Consider the following 21,476-nt stretch of genomic DNA (forward strand, 5'->3'; position numbering starts at 1 on the left):
GTACTCCTGACCCCAGCACTGGTGCTCTATCCACAGCTGTCACCTAGCTGCCCCTACCCGTTACAACTAACATGGTCTCCCATTCTCAGATTAGAATCTCCAACATGGTATGGAGGAGAAAAGTGCTGAAGTTATATTCAAGAGGCTCACTTTACTAGCATAACATGTGCTTTCAGCTCAAATTGAAGCAATTAAACCTCAAATGCAAAGCTCAGAAATCCAAGGGCTACCTTTGCCACCCACTTAACTGATCTAAAGATCACTTCCCTGTCTGAGCTTCTGCCACCTGGAACTGTAAAGTGGGAACAATGAGACTCTACTTGATAACTTGGTAAGACTCTAAGAGTCATCTAAGTGTGACTGGTCATCCTTCCCTAAAATCCTCCTGTAAGAGTAGCCCATGCCTGTTCATGGTACCCGAGTTGTCAAAAGCTTACTAAGCCAGAAAGGCTTGGAGCACTGACTCTGCTGACATCTTTCTTGCAAGGACAAAGTCTCAAACAGCTAAATTCTGGAACTCAGGATTGCAATCTAGGTTGGTGAATGATCATGGATATCTTTAAAAGAAATAAGTATCATAATTATATTTGTATAATGCTTTATTTTATAATCTTCAAGGAACTTTCTTCTAGATGATCTCTTCTGATCCACACTACAACTCTGACCCAGGGTGATAGGAGGAGAGTTCTCATTATCCCTATTTTACAGATCACACTCTCAGAACTGAACAGGATAGAAAGAAGTCATCTTAGGGGCAGCTAGGTGGTACAGTGAATAGAGCACCGGCCTTGGAGTCAGGAGTACCTGGGTTCAAATCCAACCTCAGACACTTAATAATTACCTATCCGTGTGGCCTTGGGCAAGCCACAACCTCACTGCCTTGAAAAATCTAAAAAAAAAAAAAAAAAAAGTCACCTTAATGCAGAAACAGATTCTCTCTACAACATCTTTGGGAAGGGAATAATTCCCTTGATTTTATAGTTAGGAAAATTAGGGCAAGAGATCACTCACCCAAGGTCCCACAGTTTATTAATGACTGAGCGTTGAGACTTGTATCAAAATCCCCCAAATACCCATCCACCATTCTTTAGACTACAAAACCTGTCACCTAAGCAAAACAATTTAAACATAACCAAAGTTCTGAGCTTCCATGAGCATCTGCCCTGCCCAATTCCTTTATATCCCCAACAACAAGCTGAGCTACTTCTCTAACAAACGTCCTTGGGGAAAGCACCGTGCTAAACCTGGGGGAGCAGGGGCATCACAGGCAGTACTTTACCTGAAGAAGGAAGGTCCCAGCCTTGGTCTATACTATCAGAGAATGTTTAGTTGGAAAAGGACCTTGAAGCTGACCTCAAGCGAAGAGAGTTGCTCAAGGTCCTCTAGGTACCGTTGGGGCAGAGCCAGTAGTGGACCCAGACCTGTCATCTTTGCTATATGCCCAGTCCTTCAGGTCTTCCTCAGTGTCTCAATATGGCACAAGGTAGCTCCTTCCTTATCAGACTCTGCCAGTGGAGCCCAAGCAGGAGTAGGTCCTACCAAGCTGGGACCCAAAACCAGCCCTGCTAATTCAGTCACAGCAATACATCTTAGGTGTGGAAAAACAAGCCCTAGGAATGCCAGTGTGTCACCTCTAAATTCTAGATTAAACAAAACAAAATGGGTTTCTAGGTGGCACAGTGGATAAAGCACCAGCCCTGGAGTCAGGAGTACCTGGGTTCAAATCCGGTCTCAAACACTTAATAATTACCTAGTTGTGTGGCCTTGGGCAAGCCACTTAACCCCATTTGCCTTGCAAAAAAAAAAAAAAACTTAAAAAAAATATTCTCTCAGTACTTTGAATGGTCATTTTCTGATCTAAGGTAACACCAAAAGCTCCGGTGACTTCCAATTACCTGGACTTTTACCAGATTACAGGCACCTCCATTTAAAGTTGGAAGGGACCTAAGAGGATATATACAACTTACAATCGATTTCTAATGAAGGACTTATCCAAAGGTTGTCTGTCCAATCAGTAGGGAGCAGTGCCCCGCAGGATGCAGATATCTATTTGGGTCCCCTGACCCCCAAAAGTGGCAGAGAGAGGCAGGAAAGTACAGGGCAAGGAGATGTGGCTTCAGTCCTAGCTCTGACATTCATCCCTGGTCATGAGCATCACTCAAAACCTGTTTCCTCATCAGTAAAAGGAGAAAGCAGATACCAATACTCTCTACCTCAGGCACTTGTCATAAAAAAATACTGTTGTCTTCTAAGGACTATGTAAATATCTGATCACTAAACTGCTCCCTAGAGAACTGAGGACTTTGCTCCTCCCTTCCGGATTGTCCCACTTTGTCATCTTGTTGGAAAAATAAAATTAAGGAGCTAGAACATGACTCAGCCTCATCATAAAGGGAAAGGAAGTTAGCTGTCTAATGAAGATAACAATCTGAAAGTGTTGTTCATATTGCCCTGTAGTGATCTTTCCAGCTATGTTCAGTAAACAGCCTAGTCCAAGGGTCTTGTTGAGGTTATTCACTCTCTGCTCATTTGATAAATATTTGTTCTTTTCCAAAAGATTTGGGAAGAATTTGTAATTTCCCTCAAGAGGGAGGAAATAAATACAATCTTCTATATGCACATATAGACAATCTTCTAAGAATATTCTGTTCTAGCAAGTTATAAGTTACATATAGCTTGTCTATCTCTCTTCCCTCAACACTTTGCTGTTTGCCATTTAAATCATTTTTGGAATTTTTCTATAAAATAGTAAGTTTTCTAATAAAATTAGTATGATACTGGAACAAGAGCAGAGAATTACTTTGAAGGCTTGCTGGCTTTCAGTTCCATCTCTAATATTTGCCAGCTGTTACTTTTCAGAACCTCCATTTCTTTCTTCTGTAAAATATGGATAGTGAGTGAAACTACCCTCCTCTCAGGACTGTGCAAATAGTAAAAGTAGAGTGCAAATGTTTGCTATTATCATAATCTGATCCATCTATAACTATAACATTCCATTTTTAAATTTTTAAGGTGCTTTCTAACATTGAAAATGTGACTTATCCCTAAAGTCCCTTGTAGTTCTGACATTGTCTATTCCAAGACCCCTTCCCAACCTCTAATAGTTTATGATTTTATCTTTTCACATGTACATACTTTTTAGATACCAGTATATTTATAAAAGTTCACATACTTTTGAGCTAAACTATTCCATCTCAGAATCAGCCTGAAGTAACAAATCCTTTATATATTCAGACTTTGTCTGACAATTCATCACTTAGAAATGAAACGTTTGTAGAGGGGCGGCTAGGTGGCATAGTGGATAAAGCACCAGCCTTGGAGTCAGGAGTACCTGGGTTCAAATCCGGTCTGGAACACTTAATAATTATCTAGCCTTGTGGCCTTGGGCAAGCCACTTAACCCCATTTGCCTTGCAAAAAAAAACAACCTAAAAAAAAAAAGAAACGTTTGTAGATATATTATGTTGATATATCTCAAATTTGGTAAATAGTAAAATTTCAGTGAGTCACCATCCTGAGCCACTCTGGGCCTTGCTTTTATCCAGGAAATGGACTCCTCACAGAACAAACCTAACTCCATTTCAATTAACAAATGCATTTCTACCAAAGCAAGAGAAAAGCTCAAAAGTAAAGATTTATTCTTGAAAATATCCAGATCCCTACGTTAGATAAGAATTCACCAAGTCAAGAAAAAGAGTCATTCCTTCCTGTATACTAGGTTTTTTTGGATCTGTAAGACACTTACCCCCTTCAAGGGAATATCTCTTTGAGAAGTCTGAAAAGGCCTTGGGATAACAGGTATTTTAATCCATGTAATAAAGACCCTATAAAGCTTTTAAGATTGTAGCTGGATGCCTTGGCAGAGATGATTCTATTTTGATGTGATTTTAAATGATTTGAATTCACTGATTAATTTCTTTAGTCATCTGGCTAGTAGGTAATTTTTTTTCCCATTAGTCAGTTTTAGAATAACAATGAAGTCACCTGAGAAACTGAAAAAGGTTTCAGAAAGTAGTAGTAGTGTAGTATGGAACACCAGAAAGAGCACAGAACTGGGAGTAAGGAGTCCTGATGTTGACGAGATGTGTAAATCTGGATCAGTTACCTCCTTTTTGGACATTAATCTGTTAATAACCAAAAGACAGTGAAGGGTCCATCCCAGTCATTCCTTTTTTTTTTTAAGTTTTTGCAAGGCAAATGGGGTTAAGTGGCTTGCCCAAGGCCACACTAGGTAATTATTAAGTGTCTGAGACAGGATTTGAACCCAGGTACTCCTGACTCCAGGGCCTGTGCTTTATCCACTGCGCCACCGAGCCACCCCCATCCCAGTCATTTCTAAGGTTCTTGGAGGTAAGCATTTTGTGGGCATGGACTGACTTTTTGCTTTTGGGGGGAACCCACCTTTTCTTCCCTAATGTATTCTGCTTACTGATTCACTTTCCTATCTATAATATTTTCTCATCCCCTGAGGAACCATCAAGATATTACGTGTTTGGGGCAGCTAGGTGGCGCAGTGGATAGAGCACCCACCCAGGAGTCAGGAGTACTTGAGTTCAAATCTGGCCTCAGACACTTAATAATTACCTAGCCGTGTGGCCTTGGGCAAGTCACTTAAACCTATTGCCTTGCAAAATCTTAAAAAAAAAAAAGATATTACCTGTTCTTCAAAGATCAACTCCCTCAGCGAAAGTCTGCTAGTCAAAAAGGATCCTTCCTTCTCCACCCCTGAAAAGATAGCTTGACCCTCTCTTATGCATCTAGTTTCTATTTCACAGTACAATTATTTGTGTTCATGTCATCGTACTCCTCTCTTCTTCAGCCCCTAGCTCCATGAAGTACCTACTCTGTATCATCCATACCCCAGTTGCTAAAACTAATCCTTCTGTGGTATACTCTTCAATCTCCCCCCTTAATGTTTGAACAGAATTCCATTGTGATAAAACAACTGGAATGCCTCACTCTTATAAGTATAAAGGAATCTGACATAAAATGACTTATTGCCTTCTATTCTTATTAAATGCTGCATTAAATACTTAAGAATTTAAACTTTATTCAAATTCATGCAAATATAAATCAAATGTTGAGTTCTTGAGACCTATACCTTAGTAAATCACAACAACCCATGACAGTTTTTAACTTTTGCTTATAGAAATCAGAATAAACCCAGTAGTGGCCACAGCATTCATGGAAAATTGACAATTCTATGTATGGAGTCATTTCACCAAGAACATTAGTAGGGTAAATTCACTGATTTATTCAGATGATTTCAATAATCCATCAGCAAAACCTGACAAGAATAAAAGTACTGAAAGGATTCAGCAACAGGTTAGTAATATACACTATTAAGAGGTCCAAATTTGGAGACATCAATATAAAGGCCAGAGGAGGACTCTCTGGGGAAAAAAAGGTGGGGTGGGGGTGGGGATAGGGAAGGGAAGAGTGAGGAATGGAAATTCCTTGGATTTCCTGGAAATCTTTAACACAGTTAAATAAGCAAGGAATTCAGGGAGAAAAACAATAAAATATGTTGCACCCAAAGAACCTTCAAAAAAAGTGAAATCTCCCGATAAACAGGGCCAACAGGTAAAATTACCGCCTCAATGTACAATGGCTACTTAGGGTACGCAAAGTATCATCCCATAATGAGCAAGACCATGGTACTCAAAAGTCAGAAACCCTAGATTTGAGTTCAGCAACTTAGGTGACTGGGGCAAACCTCTCATCTGTATAATAAGGTTAATATCTGTACTAACTATTGCTTAAGAAAGGTTTTTGTGATAGTTAAGACCCATAGAAATGAGGTCCTGCCATCTGAGAAGCACTCTAGCTAAAAGTTTGGAGGGTCTGTGGACAATGACATATTGTTGATCCCAGAATGCATGTCCAATGCTAGGAAATGGCAGCTACTCTGACTTGGATGTCCTCTGACATCTTCCAATTCTTGAGATTCCTTGCCTGGGATAGAAAAAAGGGAAGAAACTAGAAGGTTTTGGTTCCATTTTGAGCACTTATTACTTATAAAACCCTGTTTGTGAAACTGAATTTTCTCTAGCAATTTATTTCAGGATCCTTAAAGAATATTTATAGTTAGGAAACTATTCTTTTTTTTTTTTAAGTTTTTGCAAGGCAAATGGGGTTATTAAGTGGCTTGCCCAAGGCCACACAGCTAGGAAATTATTAAGTGTCTGAGTCCGGATTTGAACCCAGGTACTCCTGACTCCAGGGCAGGTGCTTTATCCACTGCGCCACCGAGCCGCCCCAGGAAACTATTCTTGATGCCTAATTTAACTTTTATCCAGGAAAAAATAAGAAGTCATGATTCTAATGGTCTGTCCAATAAGACATGCTCAATAGAAAGATTTGAAGGTTTTAAAAAGGAGAGTGATTCATCATTTCAAATAAAATGCTCCTATGGTGTTAGGTTCTCAGTCACTGATGACATCTAAGTAACAGGTAGATGACCATTTAACAAAAGGAGATGAATCCAGGTAGAGTCATCATGAGTAAGTCAATGTCTAGTTTATCTTCACAGTCCTTGTCAAATGAAATGTGATATTGTAATGGGTAGAGTACAACTGAAGGATCAATTCAGAATTCACAGAAAATAGCCTAATGGGGCGGCTCGGTGGCGCAGTGGATAAAGCACCGGCCCTGGAGTCAGGAGTACCTGGGTTCAAATCCGGTCTCAGACACTTAATAATTACCTAGCTGTGTGGCCTTGGGCAAGCCACTTAACCCCATTTGCCTTGCAAAAACCTAAACAAAAAATAAACAGCCTAATCATTCAGTTGGTTTACTATTCTGTCCCTATGGGAAGCCAGGATGGAAGACTAAACTAAACCGGCTACATTCCTTTGGGAAAAGAGCAGATGATCTAAATCTCCACAGGTTTACAGCAATCAGACCTCCTATCCAAGAGAGAAAAGTCTCCTACTTATCATTAGATTATGAGAAGGCAAAAATGTTACCCTTTCTTTTCTTCTTGGCTTGTTCAGGACCATGTCTTTTCTTCTCAGACTGGACCTTCCCATCTTGTCCAAGCTGGACTCCCTGTCCAATTCTGAGTGCTCATTAGCACGGATGCTTTGGGACACTCCTTTTATTTCCAACCAGACATGCTGGGTTTTCCCTCGGGTGGCTTGGTGCCCAATCTTCCCACCCTGATTTAAGGTTGCTGGACTTTGTGCCTCCTCTGCTCACCACATTGTGAGCTTGCTTGATCCTTGCCTCAGTCTCCCTCTTCCACAGAGATTACTAGGATGGACCACCATGCCCAGCTTTCAGGACTTCTGCCTATGGCCAATGAAGGAAAAGGATTTCTATCTCTTACTAAAGAGAATCTTGGAGTTTTTCTCATTGCTCAACAAGTCAAAAATCAACTTGACGACAAAAGGGAAAGTTGAGGGTTAACAAAAGGTGACCACTTTTTCTAATGTGATAATTACAGGTATTAGATACTGAGAAAAATGAATCAGATATAATCATCTGAACAGTGCTTTGTTTCATCTTGTCATGGGCTTGAGTCCTGAAGCTGCCACTGACATAGCCTAGGCAAGTCTCTTTCAGCCCTCCTGAGCCCTCCAAGGTCCCTCACAACTATGACATCCCCCACCCCATCTCATAGATTGTTGGGCTAAGTGCCATATCAAAGTGAGCTATCCTGTTTCACTGAGCTGTTATGTGGACTAAATGAGCAAAGGATTCGAAGACCTCTCTCACCTCAAGCTATTCTAACTACAGTGGGGCTCCTGAAATTATAAAGACATTGTGGCCAAGCCAAGTAACTGCTGCCCGTCTAATGCTGTGTGCCCTTTTCCTAGAAAGGCTAAAACAACAAGGTTAAGATGAACAAGCACATCCACAAAACCATATCCAAATGAAACACAATTCAAAAAAGTAAAGACATTCTCAACACAAGTAGATTCAGCGCTAAGGACAACTGTTAATTATCCCGAGCATGAAACTTAAAATAAAAATAAGTAGAATATCAAATCCACTTGCTACTTTAACAAATGTCACCATCTCTATGTCTTTGTATCCAGTAGTTGCTTATGAATCAAGTGTAGTTTCAGAGACTAACTATTCTAACGATCTGGAACCTTTTTTGGATTTCTCGGATAACTGCAAGTTTTATTCTTTAATTGACTAATGGAAAAATAATCTCCTACCAGCCAGATGACTAAAAAAATTAATTGATGAATTCAAGTCATTAAGAATTATATCACATGCTGACTGAGATGAGCAGAACCAGAAAAACACTGTGCACTCTAACAGCAACATGGGAGTGATGATCAACCTGGATGGACTTGCTCATTCCATCAGTGCAACAATCAGGGACAATTTGGGGCTGTCTGCAATGGAGAATGACATCTATATCCAGAAAAATAACTGTGGAGTGTAAACAAGGACCAAGGACTATTACCTTAAATTTAGAAAAAAAAAAACTGACACCTTATTGTCTGATTCTGCTATCTCTTATACTTTGTTTCTTCCTTAAGGACATGATTTCTCTCTCATCACACTCAATTTGGATCAATGTATACAATGGAAACAATGTAAAGACTGACAAATTGCCTTCTGGGGGGGTGGAGAAGGAATGTAAGATTAGGGGGAAAATTATAAAATTATAAAACTCAAAATTAAATCTTTAAAAAAAGAATTATATCACAATAGTGGCATCTCTGCCAAGGGGGTCAAACTATAATCTCAAAAAGCTTTATCAGGTCTTCATTACTTTGGATTAAAATACCTATTATCACAAGGCCTTTTAGAACTACCCTGAGGGAAATCATTCCCTTGAAGAGCAAGTATGTTATATAGCCCAAAAATTTAGCATCCAGGAAGCAAATAAAATCTCCTATTAATTCATTACCTACTTTTAACATGTACACAATTTGTTGCTAAACAAAAGGCACTTTCATATCGGTGGCAATTAATGGCAATCATTTTGTTTAGTCTGAATTTGAGTATCCAAAGTCTATCAGGATTAGAATAATCAACCTGCAGGACAGTTCCGTCCACCAGAGAAGAACAACCCCAATTTTGACCTTTTCTTCATTGACAGATGAGAAAACTGGCTTTTTTGTTCAAGTATGTAATACAAATATATTTTACAGATTTTTTTCCCCCTCAAGAGAAATGAATTTGGTCATTTATTAAGAGTTCCTGTGCTTAATCCTGGTAACACAGTAGAGTGAACAAGGCACTGGATCTGGACTGGTGGTCATAAGAAACATTTTCAAGTACACCTTTCAATTGATAATCATTTGTACAAAAGCACAATAGAGAACAGAAAACAGTAAAAATTAGTCATTGCCCTTTGGGACAGAAAGAAGTAGTAGAGGCCTACTAGTCTTAGGTGATTAAGACTTTAAGAATATTAAGAGGTACGGGGCAGCTAGGTGGCATAGTGGATAGAGCACCAGCCCTGGAGTCAGGAGTATCTGAGTTCAAATCCAGCCTCAGACACTTAATAATTACCTAGCTGTGTGGCCTTGGGCAAGCCACTGAACCCCAATGCCTTGCAAAAACTAAAAAAAAAAAAAAAATATTAAGAGGTAGGGACTTTTTGGAACTCAGAAAATGCTGAGAGCTTGGAGTAGTCAGGACTTTATTTCACATGATTCCCATGGATTCAGTTTACCGTCTCTAGGCAGATGATTCTCAGATCTACTTCTCCAGCCTTAACCTCTCTTCTAACCTCTAGTCTGTCATCTTCAATGGCCTACTAGAAATCTTGAATAGGATGTTCCCTAGACACCATACATAAATATTACCCTAGACACTATACATAAATATTACCAACACTCAAGTGCAGGCCCTGGACAATTGGAATAGCTGCTCTTGGTCTCTCTCTGTCTCAATTTTCTCCTCACTCCAGTCCATCTTTCCCCTTAACGACCAAAGTGGTCTTCCAAAACCACCTCACTTCCTACTATTCAATAAATTTCAGTGGCTTCCTATTCCTTCCAAGTCAAATATTAAATCGTGCTTGGTTTTTACAGACTTTCAGAAGATGCCCCCTCCTTGCAATCTGCTGCCCTCCAACTATGCTACAATCCATGGACACTGGCCTCTCTGCTGTGTTGGCTACACCAGTTAGCCTCTTGTCTGACATTTTCTCTTGTCACTTCCGCTTCCTGGTTTCCCTCAAGTCTCAGCTCCAATCCAACCATCTGCAAGATGTCTTTCCTGGCTCCCCTCAATGCTAGTCTGTCAACAACTACTCTGCTGTTATAACCAGGCACTATGTTAAGCACTGGAGATCCAAAAAAAGGTCAGCGACAGGCCCTGCCCTCAAGGAGCTCACAGTCTTATGGGGGAGACAACCTACATTGAATTATGTACAAGACCATGGATGAAGAAAAACTATCTCCCAAGACAATTCATTCTACTTTTAAAAGTACAGCTGTTAGTTTTTTCCATTAATGCGCCAACCTCTTCCTCTCTGTGACTTCCTCCCAACATACTCCTGGTTATTGTTGGCTGGACCCAAACAAAACTGATCTAAACTCTTTTCCACATGACAGAGAGCTAGGGCTGCAGACACTTGACCAAGTCCACCACGGTCAGCCCCAGGATTCTTCGAGCAGATACTCTTAGGACCCATTCTCCAGGCTCCTCCCTGTCCTCACTTTCTCTGGATATGTCACCCAAAACTCAAAAAGCACTCAACATTCAGTCTCAAGTCAAGAGCAAGGGGACCACAATCTCCCCGGTCCTGAAAATGATGCCTCTTTCAAGGTAGCCTAAGATCCCAGTAGCTTTTCTGGTTGCCTTGTTATAGGAGACTGAGGACAGTAAGTCTGGAGTCCAGTTCACTAGACCCTCCTGATTTTTTGTATCCAAACTGTTCCCTTGGCTTAATGGTGGAATATGACTGTGCAAAGAAAATCACCACACTCCTCTCCTCCAGTGGCCAACATGCAGCACAACTGCAAAAGGAGATCCAGAGGTACTAGCAAAATCAAAAAACATATAAAAGTGCCTACAAATGCATAATCCTACTATCAAAATTTGTTTCTTAACATAGGAATGTTAGTTACAATAAAGAGGATAAGAAAAAAATAATCCTCATCTTCAGTTGAAATAAATACACATTATGCTCTAAGTTATTTACAAGAATAATTCACCTTCATGAAGGCAAAGTAAAGCTTATTATATCCAACAGAAGTAAAACTTTTCAAAAAATCAACATACGAGATTTGTTTGTTCTTAATACCAACAATCCAAGTTCTATTCAAACCACTGCTCTTTGAGATTCGAGATCAACAAGGTCACTGAGTGAAAAAATTGGTATTGTTCTTCAAATAAGGTATATTCCATGGTCCCCAACATAGAGAGTCTTCCCCAACCCCTACCATTTTCCACATTATAAACAAATTTCTATATAGATCACTCAGAAAATTATTGTTTGTTGGACTTTTAAAAACTATCCACAGCTAAAAGGGGGATTTGAAAGTCAAGCCCCCTAGGGCAAAGGCATCTTGCCCCTCTGGGTCTTGACTCTGGACCTGGTTTCTGCATGTCTGCAAAGGTGCCATAAAGATCTCTTCAGCCTTGGGGATTCTTCACCTTTTTTTGTTTATTGGATCCCTTTGGCAATCAGTCTGATGAAACTTAAAGACCCTCCCTTACCGGTTTTCAGAAACATGAAGCTCAAGGAATTTATAAAATATAATATATCAAGATTACAGTGGAAACCAATTAGAGTGTAACATAGTTGTGGAAAATATCTTTAAAAGCCAGTTTACAAACCCTGGGATTAGAACCCTTGTCCTCCCTCTAGGCCCTATGTCAGCACATCTCAAAGAAGGGCAGCTAAATGGGAAGCCTGTCACATACTTCCTGGGACCTGTTTCAGAGCTTCCATTTCATGAAGAGTTTTACCACTTCCAGTTCTAAATTCATGGGCACATGGGGGTGGGATTGGGATTTTCATGTTAAACAGAGAAATAGCAGGCCTGCGTCTCTGTAGAAAAAAATGTTATGGGAGGGCAGCCTTCTGCGTCTTAGTCTTCAGTTTCCAGTCTAATTCAGGCCCCTTGCATCTCTGACTTCTTGCTACTGCTGTTCTTTAGGTAGCCAGACTGCTGACCACCTCTCTCCTTGGTAATCTAGAGCTAATCACAGGATTGGCAAAGTGATGTACCCCAAGCACAAGTCAGTTCCCTTCTCAATTCATTCCAATGGCTTCCTATCACCTTTAGTATCAAATAAACTATTCTAACATTTTAAAGCCCTCACAACCCGGCCCCAACTTACATTTGTAGACTCATTACACATTACTCCTCCTCAGGTCCTCTACAATCCTGCCAAACTGGTGTTTTTTGCCAATCAGGGACTTCCTTGTTTCAATTCAGTAAGTATTTATTAACTGCCTACCACAGGTAGATTATAAACTCTGCTGTTTGTCAGCTCTCTGACTTGCCAGCCTTATGGCACATATCTCTCTTTCAGGTACTTTTTGGTTTAGCCAAATTGCTCCTTAAAGAAAATTACAATATACAATACATTTCCCATCTCTCTGGCTGTCTCCATAACACCTGCTACAAGAAACCTTTCCTGACCCCACAAAGGCCAGTGTCCTTGCATCTCATCTGAATGTGACTGAATGTAACTGAGTTCTCTCCAGTGAGAATACAAACCCCCTTACAGCAAGGACAGTTTCCCTCTGGCACTGTAAATCGGGCTTAGAGCATAGCCTATGGCACCTAGGAACATGGCTAACCTGGAAAAGGACCTTGAAGATCCCTTTTGGTCTATCTTCCAATATGCTCACTTCAGGAAGCACAAAGAGGTTTTGCCCGCTGCCACTCTCCACGATGACCAGCCATGTCCTGGGCACGGCTGCTTCAGAACCAGCAGGTGAACTAGAGACACCAAGTAATCTCTACCCCTCCTGCCAGGTCTGAAGACTGGATCTTCTTCATTATTCCAGGCAGGGACTGATGAAGACTTTCACTAAGTTAACAGGAACAAGGGATGGATGCAAAAAAAGGTTGTGACAAAATCTGTTCCCACCCTTGCATCACTGACATGCATTTCTCAAGAACTCCCTTCCCCCCACACTAGTAAAATCTTAAAGAGTCTTTTCCCCTATTCCACTGAAGCCCCATTTATTTTTAGGCTTATGCCAATGTACAGCACCCCAAAGGTCTTGGGACTGAATTGTGCTGAAATGGAGAAAGAAAAGGGGGAAGGAAAGAAATGAGAGAAGAATGATTAAAGAGAAAAGCTTGAATCAGATCTGTTTCTACCCAATGCCACAGTCTCATCTTCAGAGGCCTTCCAAAGAGACTCTCAGATGAAGAAATGCCAACACTTTGAAAACAAAGAGCCCCAGCTGCCACATTAGCTGATGCAGACAGCCCAGACTGACACCTCAGAATTCTGTATTGAAAAAGTCAAAGACATTATCTGGTTGGGTCTACTGAATCTATCTAGGAAAGCTGATGGATGGTCTTAGGTGTATCAATCATCAGGTCAAGAAAAATCCAACCCCTGTGCCTTTATTTGACTCCTATTGTGTGAACCTGAGTTAGGAGCTCACAGGAACAACCTGGACATTGTTTCAAAACACAAGGGAAGCTCTCCAAAGTTCCTACAGACAAGGATGGGATAATGGACAGAAAACAGATGGGATAATGGAGAGCCATGAGACCCAGCTTCAGGGCCTGGTTCTGTCCCTTACTATATGACTTTAAGGAAGTCTTAGGATCATTAAAATTTAACTAGGCAAGGAACTGAGATTGTCCAGTCCAAGACCTATGGGTGAAAAAAACAGGTTCCAAAGGGGACTAGGGCTTCCCCAGGAGCACACATGGCTCTTACATGTCAAGATCTACAATATGAGCACTGGAGGGTTTGGGCCCTTCCAGCTGCCCCAATGGTACTATCTCATCTCTAAAAGGATAGGGCTGTCGAGCACCTGTATCACAGGTCACCATGAAGCTCCAAAGAGAATATACGCAAAAGACCACATGACAGCCGCTAATCTGTAAGGAAAACATCTCCAGAGGCTTAGAACTTGTGATCTCTTCTACCACATTCACATTAAGAAAAATTCGGAATGTTTTATGACAGGGTAAGCTTCCTAATTAAAATAAATTCATAGAATTATCCAGCAACCACCTACCTGCCCAAGTGTCCAGACAAACACTGACAAAGCCTCACATGCACACCACTGGGTTCTCTGCATCCTTGAAGCTAGTCTTCTCTAGAACCACACAATTTTTAGTGCTAGAACCTTTGGAAGACCACTTATCATGCCCCTCATTTTCCAAAAGGGGAAACAGCCTTCCCCAAAGCTGCAGAGCCGGAGCTAGACCCCAGGCCTGGGGGTTCTTCCCACACTCTCACACAGTACCTCACACAGATTCCTGAGCTGCAGAGGAATCAATGGTTCAATTCTGTGGATCATCCTGAATATGGCTCTTCATCTGAAAAGTGTTCACACAGAACTATTTCTTTAAATCGGTGGTTCACTTACAGGCCCTCACAGATGCTCAATGCTCTAATAAGCAATTGCCCTAAGGGTACAAAAAACTCCCAGATTGATTTAATTTTATAAAAAAATCACTTTTAAAAAAAAGACTCTCCTCTGTCCAAGGAGTCAAAACCCAACTCCTCCGTCAAGGACGGAATAAGAATTGTGAGGCAGAGTGGTACAGTAAGCTAAGTTCCCAGTTGGTGCTAACCACTAGTCCAGGAACAAGTTGCTTTGGTTTCCCCAAATATAAAAAAGGGCCTGGACAATTTGATTTCCACGGCCTCTTCCACAAGTGACGGCAGCATATCGGAGTCTGTTTTTTTGTTTGATGTTTGAGAAGGTAGGTTCAAATCCTGTCTGCATTAACTCACTATGTGACCTTGGACAAATCACCTCTGAGGATTCAGTTTCAGATGATGTGATTTTTTTAGTCCCCATATTACAGATGAAGAAACCCAAAGTGAAGTGACTTGCCCAAGGTTACGCAGCTAGCGTCTGAAGCCTTCTTGAATCCTTGTCCAGAGGGTTCTTTGCCCTGAACCATTCAGCTGCTCCTGGGAGGGACTATATTATCTCTAGAGATGAAGAAACTGAGCCTAAAAAGGCCCCAGATCTGAACTAAAAAATGCAGATCCGAACCCATGTCTCCCAACGTCCAGGTTTCTTCTACCAGATCCCCCCAAACTCTTCAAATGAGACACGACATACAAATACCATACGGAGCTCCTAAAAACAGATGAAGGAAAGGCTGAGAGTAAGTGCAGGCAGGCACCCCAACCTCCCGGCCCTGGGCATCCTGACAGGTGAGCTCCTCAGAGGGAAGAGAGCAGTGGAAGCTCCGGGCACACACACCCCATGGGGTCCAGCCGGGAGCCCGGAGGGCAAGGACCTGCCCGACGTGGGGCACTCTCCCTTCCACAAACAACTGGCGGGCACTTTCCCAATCTTTTTGACATCACCATTTTGTAGGGGCAGGAAGGCCAAGGTACAAAAGCCACCGGCAGGGAACGGTGCTGCCCAGGCCCCCGGGGACCCCGAGCGCCCCCCACAAGGAGGGTCCGTGGGGGCCCACCCAGCGAACAACAGCCGGCCTCTGGCACGGTCCGGCTGGGGTGGGGGGCGTGGGGGAAGGGGCCGGAATCAAAGACAAGGGAAGCCCCTCGCGGAATCGGGGAACGCGCTGGGGTCGCGGAGGGCCGGGGGCCGCGCGGGGCGCGGCGAGCCCGCGGAGGGGGAGGGGAGGGCCGTCCCCCCGGGCTCCGGGGGGAGCCCGGGCCCCGGGGCTCCAGGGGCCGCCCCCCCACCCCCAAGCACGCCGCCATTGTTCCAAGCTCGAAATCTGGGCCCGAGGAGCCGGCGGAGCGGGGGGCGCCGGCCCCGGGCCCCCCCGGCGCCCCCGATGGGGGAGGGGCCCCGGCGCCCCCAGCCCTCCCGGGCGCCCCCGGCCCGCCCCAGCCGCCCCGCGCGGGCCCCGCACTCACCGGGCTCAGAGCGGGCCGGGCCTGGGCGCTCGGGCGGGCGGAGGCGGCGGCGGCCCCGGCGCCATGTTCTCTGCTGCTGCCGCCGCCGCTGCCGCCGCCGCTGCCGCTCCTGCTGCTGCCGCCGCCCGGCGGGGGGAGGGGCCGCGCCGCCGCGGGGGGAGGGGCGAGGCCGCACCGCGCCGCAGCCCTGCCCTGCCCGCCCCACCGAGCGCGCGCCGCCGGGCCGTGGGAAGGTGGCGGAGGGGCGGGGAGGGGAGCGGGAGCCCCGGCGCCAGCAGGCGCACGCGCGAGGAGCCCCGGCCAACCGCCGCCGAGACGGGCCGGGGGGGAGGGGCGCGGAGGGGGCGCGAGACCCGGCGCGAGGCCGGGGGGCGGGGGCAGAGTCGGGGGAGAGGCCCGGGCGCGCGCACGCCGGCCCGGCGCGAGGGGGCGTGGCCTGCGAGCGTGCGCGCCCGCGGGGCGCTAGCCGCAGCGGGGCGGGGGCCGCGGGAGGCACCGGGGCGCCCCGGGCCGGGGAGAGCACGCGCTCGGAGCCGCGGAGGGAAGGGGAGGGCATCGGCCCAGCGCGAACCCCACCGGCTCGCGCGAGGCGTCGTCCGCCAATGAGGACGCGGGGCGGGCCCGAGCCGCAGCCCCCCCCCCCGTGGGGGGCGGGAGGAGGGGGCGCGCGCCGGAGCCGCCTTGGGGAACCCGAAGCCCAGGCGGGAGGGCTGGGCCGGGGCAGGGCCGCGGCCCGAGAGGGACTTGGCGAGCCTGGGGCGTGGCCTCTGCCGCCCAATCAGGGGCTCGGGCTCCGGGCCCCGCCCCCCGAGGGCGGGGCCGGCCAGCGCGTGTTCTCCCGCGGCAGCAGAGACCGGGCACCGGCCGGGCCGCCCTGTGAGGCCGGGCCGGGCGGCGCGGGGCCCCGGGCGGCCCCGGGCCTGGCCAGAGCCTCCGTGCAGCCGGAGCCGGCGACGGGAAGGAAGCGGCCCTGCCTGGGCCGGACCACGGGCCAGCCCGCCCTCGAGGCGCTGCGGAGCTCCCGAGGCAGGCCGGCCTCTGCCAGGCTCCCTCCCGCCAGAAGGGAGTGCCCTCCGGGCCAGCCGCCCGGGCCCGGGCCCTGGAAGCCGGGCCGACTTGTGCGGAGCTGCCTGCTCTCACCGGGAGGGCCCGCACCAGCTGGGCCGAGCCACGTTCATGGAGCCCCTCCTTGTGCCAGGCGGGCACCGGGGGAGGGAAAACCAGGCGGCCCCGGCCCCGATGGGAGGCCAGCAAAGAAATCCCTACATGAGGGGCGGCGAGGTGGGGCAGTGGATAGAGCACCAGCCCTGGGGTCAGGAGGACCTGAGTTGGCCTCAGACGCTTACTAATTCCCTAGCCCTGTGGCCTTGGGCAAGCCACTTAACCCCATCACCTTGCAAAAAAAAGAAACACCTACACACAACTCAGATTTATTTTATGTTTTTCTTAGTACTAGTCATCCAAAGCAAAAAATGACAGTGCCCACCAGGTGATAACTCACCAGACCGGGGCTCCCTTGAATTGGATTTGAGTGAGGGGCCTGTGCTGAATGCCCTTCGCCAGAGTCATCCTGTGCCCAGTGACCAGATATGAATCAGAATGACTGGAGATGGCCAGATGCAAGACAACCAGTGACTTGGCCAGGGTCATGCAGCTAATTAGTGTCAATTGTCAGAGGCCAGATTGGAACTCCAATCCTCCTAGCTCCAAAATGCTCCATCCACTGGGCTGCTTATGAATCTGGAATTAGGAAGGGTGGGCCCTAGCCATGGGGGGGTGATGGGCCAGGACAGAAGGTGGTGCTGAGCAGTCTGGAAGGAAGTAAGGAAGTCAATGAGGCCAGAAGTGAGGAGGGGGCCTGGCCAGGGGACAGGATCACAGGGAGACGGAAAGGCCCCGTCTTTCTTGTTCCACAGCCAGCCCTCCATCCACTAGGCCTTGCTGGCCGGTCTAGCAAAAAGTAGGTGGTTAATACAAGCTTGTGGATTGCCAGATTTGGACCAGGAGCTGAGAAAGCAAAAGTGAAGAACAGTCCTTGTCCTTACCGGGTTTCCATTCCAATGTGGGATAATCAGGAGTTTGCAGAAGAGGAAAAGATAGGGTTGTTGGGAGAGGAAGAGACTGGGGGGATCAGGTAGGTGGGAAAAGTTAGCTCAAGGAGGGGAGGGGGCCCCTTCAGGAAATGACACCCCAAGATCTGTCAGTCTGAGACTGATGCGCAGAAGGCTGTCCCAGGTCTTTGTTTCCTGGAGCTGATGACACCCTGCCCAGATTCCTAGGAGGAGGGAGGGTGTAGGCTGGAGAGGAACAAGCCTCTATTAAGCGCTAAGTGCTAAGTATTTTACAAATATTATTTCCTTTGATTTCACAGATCAGATTTAGAGCTGGTAGGGCCCCGGGGATGTTTTTTTTGTTTTGTTTTGTTTTTTGCTGTATCCTCAGAATCTTGGCAGGGGTAAGTGCTTAATAATTGCTTCTCCAGTTGAATCTGGCCCAACCACCTCATTTTACAGAAGAATCTGAATCCCAGAGAAGGGGTTCCTTGAGCAAGGACAAGAATAGTTTTAAATGACTTTCCAACTTGGAACCCAAGACTTCAAATCAAATACTATTTCCAATAGATTTTAACTCATAAGAATATAGATCAAATCTAGAACTTCAAAGGGCATCTGGTCAAAAAAAATCCTCCTTTTATAGATGAGGAATATGAGGGACAAAGAGGCCACCCAAGGGTCTACCACCAGCAAGGTCATGCCGTGCCGGGATTTGAACCCAGACCCTCTGTCTTAGAGCTAGTGCTTTTCCCATTCTACCAAGCCATGAATCAGCAAGAACAGAAATCTCACCCCAGGGTATGTAGCAGAAGGAAGCCTCCTCCCCCACACCCTGTGCCAGGCCTCAGCTCCAGTAAAAATAAACAGACAAGTAAACAATTAGCAGACTTACATAAGGATTGCCAACCGGAACTGCTCTCTAGCTGTCTGGAGCATCCCCTCCAGGCCCTGAAGACTGACTGCAGGAACCAGGAGGCAACCAGGGCCTGGATTTGCTCTCTGCCCTCCTTGCACTGACCCGGGGTTCAGTGCAGCCTTTGCCTCGAAGGCCCCACTTTTTATCACCTCTCTCAGTGTTTTACAGTATGGACCTCCCTGGCAATCAGGCATCTTGGGAATGGAGAAGTGGAAAGACTTTGGCTGACCTTGGTGGAATCTGTCAGGTGTAGCTGAGAGGATTTGGGATTGGGATTCAGGAGGACCTGGGTTCAAATCCTAATTCTGCCTCTTCCTATCTGTGTGACAAAACCCCCCTCTCAGGGTCTCTCCCTCATCTGTAAATTGAGTTTGGGTCCTCTGGTCCTTTCAATCTATGGCCCTCCCATGTCTCTGTAAATTGGGAGTAGGCCTCCTCTCCGAGACATTTACTCCATTCTGAAACAGGATGCCAGAAATACAACTGTTCACATAGCTCAAGATCCCTGCCCTTATGGAGTTTACAGTCTAATAGGATAAACCAAAACACCTAAAAAATACTCAACTATTATACAAGGCTGCCATGGTGAAGTACAACTTGACTGACCACATTTGGAGTTTTCTTGGCACAGCACTGGAGTGGTTTGCCATTTCCTTCTCAAACTTTTTTTTACAGATGAGGAAACTGAGGCAAAGAGTGTAATGACTTGCCCAAAGTCACACAGCCGGTAAGTATCTGAGACTGACTTTGAACTCCTTTGACTCTAGGGCCAGGAGTCTATCCACCGCTACCAGCTTGATCGAAATGCAGTGGATTTCCTCAGTTCTCATTTTCCTTGACCTCCCTATAGCCTTTCATTGTCAATCATTCTCCTCCTTGGTACTCTCTATAGGTTTATTCTCTCCTGGCTCTCCTCCTCCCTCTCAGATCACTCCTTCTCAGTCTCTTTTACTGAATCCTCCTGTAGATCAAGCCAAAGTCTCACAGGCTTCTATCCTGGGATTTCTTCTCTTCTTCCCCCATTCTACTTCACTCGCTGATCTCATCAGCTGCCATGGATCAAACTACCCTCTTTTTTCTGATACTCAAAGCTGCCTTCCCTGTCCCAGAATCTCTGCTCACCTCTAATCTTGATTCTCCAGGTGTCTTTCAAACACTGGATGTCCAGTTGACTTCTTAAATTTAATATATCTAAAATGGAACCCAGAATCTTTTCCTCAAACCCTTTCTTCCACCTACCTTATTCCCCATTCTCAGGTACCCTCCTGTACTCAGGTGTCCTCAGGAGCCATCCCAGACTCCTCATTGTCACTTCCCCTTCTCCCCCCCTCCCAGATTCAGGCTATAGGGGAGGCCTATCAATTTCACCACTGGAATAGCCCTAGAAAATACCCTGGCACCTCTCCTCTGCCTCTGCCCCCACCTTATCATCTCATACCTCTGTTATCACAATACCCTTTGGATAGATCTGCTCAAGTCTCCGATCTATTCTCAGCAATGTGATTTTCCTAAAGTATAGGTCCAACTATGTCACTCCCCTATTTGATGAACTCCAGTGACTTCCTATGGGCTCCAGGATCAAATATAAAATTATCTGCTCAAAATCCTCTATAGCCCTTTCTTACCTCTCCATTTCTTTTAAATCTTTACCATCCCTACTTGATGATGTTTTTGGCTTCCTTGTCGGTCCTCCATGGGTACTCCCCTTTCTTTTCATTCTTTACTACTCCTGGTCTTTGGTCCAGTGTCCCTGGCTTCTTTGCTGATCCTCCATAGGCACTCCATCTCCCAGTTCTTACTGGTATTCTCACTGCTATCTTCCATGGCTGGAATGCTTTCCTCAATATTTCTTCTTTCCATTGAAAATCCTGCCTTCTGCAATTCTCAGATGAAGAAATTAGAGGTATCTATAATCATATGAAAAAATGCTCTAAATCATTATTGGTTAGAGAAATGCAGATTAAAACACCACACAACTATCAGATTGATTAACATAACAAAAAAGGAAAATGGTCATTGTTGGGGGGGAATGTGGAAAAACTGGGACACTAATGCATTGCTGATGGAGTTGAGAAGTGATCCAGCCTTTCTGGAGAGCAATTTGGAATTACGTCCAAATAAAACTGTTCATACCCTTTGATCCAGCAATACCACTACTAGGTCTACATCCCAAAGAAATCACAAAATCCACATGTACAAAAATATTTGTAGCAGCTCTTCATAGAGACAAATAATTGGAAATTGGGGGAATGCCCATCAACTGGGGAATGAATGGCTGAACAAATTATAGTATATATGAATGTGATAGAACACTTATTTTTTAAGAAATCACGGAACTTCAGAAGAGCCTGGAAAGACGTGCATGAACTGATGCTAAGTGAAGTGACCAGAACCAGAAGAACATTGCACACACTAAAAACATCAGGTGATGGATGATCAACTATGATGGATTTGTTCATTTCTGCAGTACGATAATCAAATACAATTCATATCCAGAGAAGGAACTATGAAGTTTCAATGTAGACCAAAGTTTAC

The 21,476-nt window shown here is 45.4% G+C and overlaps 1 protein-coding gene across 1 annotated transcript in view; it reads right to left on the reverse strand.

The window, feature by feature from the left end:
* LOC141509564 (rho GTPase-activating protein 35-like) overlaps positions 1-6,171 on the reverse strand; it is an 88,416-nt gene extending 82,245 nt beyond the window's left edge. Inside the window, 1 exon segment of the mRNA XM_074219187.1 lies at positions 1-6,171. This exon segment is cut by the window's left edge and continues 27,752 nt beyond it. The gene's annotated coding sequence lies outside the window, so the exon portion shown is untranslated.
* Positions 6,172-21,476: the final 15,305 nt, after the last annotated feature.

This window comes from Macrotis lagotis, chromosome 1 (genome assembly GCF_037893015.1).
Source record: "Macrotis lagotis isolate mMagLag1 chromosome 1, bilby.v1.9.chrom.fasta, whole genome shotgun sequence".
Lineage (NCBI taxonomy): Eukaryota > Metazoa > Chordata > Mammalia > Peramelemorphia > Peramelidae > Macrotis > Macrotis lagotis.